The sequence below is a fragment of the Terrapene carolina genome, unplaced genomic scaffold (assembly GCF_002925995.2).
Source record: "Terrapene carolina triunguis isolate 2854851 unplaced genomic scaffold, T_m_triunguis-2.0 Scaffold113, whole genome shotgun sequence".
Lineage (NCBI taxonomy): Eukaryota > Metazoa > Chordata > Testudines > Emydidae > Terrapene > Terrapene triunguis.
Window position 1 is genome coordinate 5,836,572 of NW_020664464.1, and position 6,000 is coordinate 5,842,571.

Genomic DNA, 6,000 nt, shown 5'->3' on the forward strand with positions numbered 1-6,000 from the left:
GACAGACTGTTCTTTCATACTTCTTCCTGATTTTAAAGCTAAAGGTGCTTTCACGTGCTTTTCCAGAATCGAGTACTTTTATGCTTCAGATGAAGTATATTCGTCATTCATGCTTAAAAGGAAAAACAATTTTTATTAATATTATAACGTGATTAGAAACCTGACTTTTTAAAAGATGTTTTACTGTACATGATTAAACAAAGAGTTTAATACAGAATATTAAACATTTTTCCTGTGACTGTAGCAGTTTTAATTGCCCACTTCCTTTTAAGTAGTCTCCTGCAACATGTGTTAACACCTTACACTTATCGATCTATCCCACACATTTAGCTGTGACACTCTGGTTACCTTTTCCAGAACTGAAAAAAAGTTGTGTGAAGCTCAAAAGCTTGTTTCTTCCATCAACAGAAGTTGGTCCAATATAAGATATTACCTCACCCACTTTGTCTCTCTTATAGGCTGGGACCAACACGGCTACAACACTGCAAACACAAATTGTAATGTAGTGTCATATTACATCCAATCAAAACTAAGCTTTCCAGCAGACACAGCAACAAAATGTTTGTTTTAATACAAAAATAAATTCTGCACAGGAGGAAAATCCCGTGGATAAAAATCCATCAGTAATCCGACCATTTCATGCCATTCAGAACTAAGTCACTCATAGCAGATGACAAATAATTCCAGCGGAGACTAAAAGCTGTCCCCAAAGTATATGTAAAAATGAATAAACTATTGTGTTAGTGGATGCTACTAAAAGTATTCCTTTTCTTCATTATTTGTCACTCTGATTACTCAATGCCTAATTCCCAAATGTGAGAAAATATATATATATATATATATAAATAAAATATTAACCTAGGGACAAATATGGTCCTATTCAGACCTATTTGCAGCTCAAGCAGTTTTAATTTAAACGTTACATTTAAATTAAACAATCCTGCAACAATCATTGAATTTTAGGTAGGAATAACTCTAGTGACAATAGGATTGAAATAAAGATTAAATACATCTATGTCTTCTTTATGTCCCATTAAGACATGGACTTAAAGTTCCCTGAATTCAAGACAAAGGCTCCCGTTGACTTCAGCCTGCTTTGGATCAGGCCCTAAAACACCATAAAGTGTTTGGACTACCGAAGATAAAAATATCATTTATCAATATTTTTTCTTTGTTTTTTGAAAAGTAAAAGCACACGTGACATATATCTTTTAAAAACTTAAGTGCCCAATCCTGCAAACCCTTAAGCAAATAGTCTTGACTAACACAAATATTGCCATTGAAGTGTTTGGGACTATGTGTGTGAGTAAGAACATAAGAAAGAGTTTGGAGTATTGGGCCATTAGTGTGCTTTAACACAGAACAACTACTGTGAATAATGGCTGTTTAAATTAATTAATTTAAACTTTTTTCAAAGGTATATTTTAATACAGAAAATGATGTATACAATCATTAGATATTTTATGCTGTAAGCAATAAAAATAATTAATATTACGACTGTATACTGAATATGCACATAGAAAGACTTTATATCATGCCACTTATTCAGGACATTAAGGTATAACATGTCTGATTATTACAGATTATATGAAATGTTAAAAATAAATTTAAAATACTTTTAAAAACCAGTGATTACTGTCTTGTTAAATATATAATTTCACATATTATCCATATTTATGCACACAGCAGTTGCACAGTCAGATCCATTTTTTCTTGATTTTATTAAAAAATTGTTCCCATTGCCAGATGATGCCAGGGATATAAAATTTTGTCTACAGCCCATAGGGGAGATATTTTATTTTCCATTTTAGATTGACTCCCCACCAGTCTGCCACAAATAATATTAAACAGTCAAGATAAAGAAACATTGTCAGTGGCTGTGCTTGCAATTTACACAACCAATGATCAAAATAGCTCTCTCTTGAGATATTTATAAAGGGAAATCAGAAATATAATTCTAGATGTGTGAACTGAGTGACAAAATACACCCTGTACCTCCCCAGTTTCGTTAATTCTACAAAGTACTGATTAGATCGATGGACAGACACACACATTGAAGAGATTTGAGCCCATAGGATAACACATATCTGCACATAACATATATCTAGGAATACGAAGGGTAAACCCCCTTTGCACTGACTTTCTTTTTTAATATATACCCTTCCTCTGGGTCATTGCAAAGATGTCTCAGACACACACATAGATACCACTAACTGAGTTCCAACTTTGCAAAACTTTTCCTTTCTCCAACCCCCCACCTCCACCCCAGAACACCCAATCTCAGAACAACACTTCATATAAAGGGCGAGGTACTTGGGGAGGGGGTACGATTTCCTGATTTCTCCCCCACCTCAAGCTTCAGCTTCACTGCTGTGCACCTGCACCATCTCCTTACATCTCATGTGACATCACAGAGCACCCCATGATGGGGGCTGTGTGCTGGGAAATATCTTGTCCCATGGAGGGGGGCGGGGGCAGCCCCACTGAGGGCAAGAAAAGCATTTGGGATGGGTTTGCCTGCTCTGGGGAGGAGGTGCTCCCTCCATTTGGGTGGGTTTGCTTAATTTAGAAGGGTAACCAAATGGGGGGCGGGATAGGGAGTGGGGCCCCACAAAGAAACCATTTCAAAGGAATGGGGGGATTAGATACCAAACGATCAGTGTGGGGGGCAGTTCTACCCCCTTTCGGTCCCCCCCATTCCCTACCTCTGCCAAGGGCCAACGGGAGGGTGAGGGGATTAGCCCGGAACCCTCCCCGCTCGTCCCCCCCCCGTGCCCCTTCCTCCCCCCAGCTGCCGCCGCCCCAGCCCCAGCGCGGGCCCAGCACTTACCGGGGTGCGGCGCTCTCCCTCGCCGGGCTGGGGCAGAAGGTGGTTTGCATGAGTGAAGCCCGCACGGCGCCGCCGGTGTTACAAGCCGGGACCGGTCCCCTCCCCTGCTGGAAGTGATGGGCAAACAAGGGAGTAGTTGGTGCAGGATGCTGCTGTCAGCCGGCCGCCGCCTCTTACCCGGCCAAGTGAGAGGCTGAGCTCCGGGTGAGACTGACCTGTGCCAGCTGCCCAGCATCCACTGCCGGCCCGTTCTCCACCCTGCTCCGCTCTCCTCGGCCTCGGCCACTCCCTCCCTCCCCTCTGCCTATCCGCTCTGCCTCCCTCGCTCTGGCACAGAGGACACAGTAAGTCAAGGAGCGGGAGGCTCCCCTCCCACATCAGTCTGTAGCTGCAAGCAGGTGAACATGTGCCTAGCTATATGTGCCAGCTGAAGGTTATGACACAAAGTCACAGGGACCCACCGAAGCCTAGCAGCTCAGTGTGTGATATACATCTCTGCACTATGGAATGAGATTTCCCTGCCTATCAGCCTGTCCTATTTTCTTTCCCTCTCCTGCCTCCCCCTTCATCCAATGAAGTTAGGGATGGTGAAAGACAGGGCCATGGAGACGTCTTTCCCAGACCTGAAGAAGAGCTCTGTGTGGTTTGAAAGCTTGTCCCTCTCACCAGGAGAAGTTGGTCCAATAAAAGATATCACCTTACTTACCTTCTCTTGCTAATATCCTGGGATCAACACAGCTAAAACTATTCTGCATACGGCCATAGAGACTGGTGTCTTTCCCCAACCTGCAAAAATTTCCCCGTCCCATCCTGAACTGGGAGGAAAAGACAGAATCACAAAATTTTTCACGACCCAAAAATATGAAGAACATTTCGGTTTGGGTCAGTCAAAAAGATTTAATTTTAATAATTTTGAAATCTTCCATTTGTTTTTGACCTTTCCCCCTTTCACCATTTTTTAGTCTACATTTACTAAAATTTCAAAATAAAGTGTCATTTTGACTGAAAAAAATGAAACTTTTCAGTTTGAAAATGTCAAAAAAGGACGTTTTAACAATTAACAAATATTCCAATGGGGGTGGTGGTCTGGAGATTTCTTGAAACCCACTGTTTTGCAATAGTTTCTACTTTGACAAATTGGCTTTTTTTTGGGGTGGGGGGTGGGGTGGGGGAATAGCCTGTCAAAAAATTCCCAGCCAGCTTGACTTAAGATCGCCATCCACAGAACAGGTCCAGCACAAATAGTGGCAACATGAGCCATCCCATCCCATCAACATGCCTCAGCTCTAACTGCAGAAAAACAAGGTGAAAGGAAAGCTCTCTGCAGCCCATTAGTTCTTGGCCTCTCTGTTGAGACTGCCTGCTCAATGTAAATTGCAAGGGTGATTTGGAGTTGTGGATGCTGGATCAAGACTATGACATTTCCTTATTTCATATAGGCCACTGGATAGCTACTGGTAGCTTGTTTTGTTTGCTACTAAAATAGGCTGAATTTGAGATGTCAATGTGATTAAGAGACAGATTTTTAAAAGGTATTTAAAAAATGCCTAGTTCCTTTTTAAATTAATGGGAGCGAGGCACCGACATACCTTTAATGATCTGGCCCTAAGATCAATTATTATTTTTTTAGAAATAGGAGTTCTCACATAACTGTACTTAGCTGTCTTCTCCTTCTGTTTCACTCACGGATGCCACAGTCCAGTAGTCTGTGCTATCACATTTCAGTCCCATGGAAGCCATTCTGTTCACAGAAGTTCACAGACATGAAATTGTGTGGGGTTACTGAATGAGTCACATGAAATGGGGAAGCCTGATCACAAGGGAGACTTCATTAGACACACCAATATCTTGGCAATTATCCAAGCTAGGATGAAAAATATAGAAAAAGTATATTATAGGATTATCAAATTGAGCTCAATTAAAACTTTTTTTGAAGCTTTGTAAAGTGACTCGATTTCCCGTGTAATATTTGAATATTTAGATAAAATTGTGATTACTTACATTTAATGAGTGATTTTAAACTTGAATCAGGCCCTTCATTTATAAACTCTTTGGGGAGGACCTTTTCAAAGTTCCTACTATATTTTGTGCACTATATAAATAAATAACAACAATAATAATAATAATCAGGAAGAGAAAACAAACAGCATAGATGCAAAATGGAAAGTGCACAGAGAGGTGGGAAGACAACAACCAAGCAGCTATACCCATTGCAATAAAAAATGTCTTATTTTCTTCAGCCAAGTGTTTAAATCCATATTTAGGCACCTGATGTGCTAAGCAACCAACTTCTATGAAAGCCAGTGGGAGCTGCTAGACGGCTCAGCACTTTTGAAAATTGGACCACTTATTTAGGTGCCTAAATGAGGGCTTAGAGATCTAACTTCAGGCAACCATTTTTTGAAAATCTTGGCAGTCTTATCTCCTTAATAACAACTTTTTTCATGCAAACAAGGACTGGAATAGTCTACAGTCTGACAAAGCTGGAGAACTCCTGCATTTGACATGAAATCAGCTACTTTTTTTAAAAGTTAGAAAATTGATCCTTGTCTTCAGAAAATTTAGGAAGTACTTTGTTAGGAAAATGAGTTTTAAATAACATTGTTTTAAATGTTTGCTAAAACCTGGCAATGTCTCCTTAAGACTGAGAGCAGAACAACTCATTCCATTGAGAGAGAATATACTATCAAGAAGGAAGGACAAAGTAATGCTCAATGATTTTGTATTTCCTAATATTTTTCATTTTTTGCCACATTGGGAAGGTAATTTAAACATATTTTATTCCATTTATTTTCTTGATGGGGAAGTTTGGGATTGGGTTTTAGAACAAAAAAGCAGTTGTGAAAAGTTATCAAATGGTAACCATTTATCTAAGAACAGAAATGGCTCTAATACACATTTTCAAAATTTGCCCAGACACTAATTGGAGATGTGTGGACCAAAATCCCACTCCCTCAAAAATAGGGCAAGTTCAGATCCAGATCCAAACTTTACAGTTTGAAACTCTGTCTTTCAACATATATATTTCCCCAAGAAATTGTAATGCCTTATTATGCAATATTAGGTAACTGCTGTGTGTTTTCAAAATAAAAATATAAATTACCTCTAAATGAAACCTTAACAGCACTTTAATTCTATGTTATAAATAGTTCCTATTACAAATTAAAATA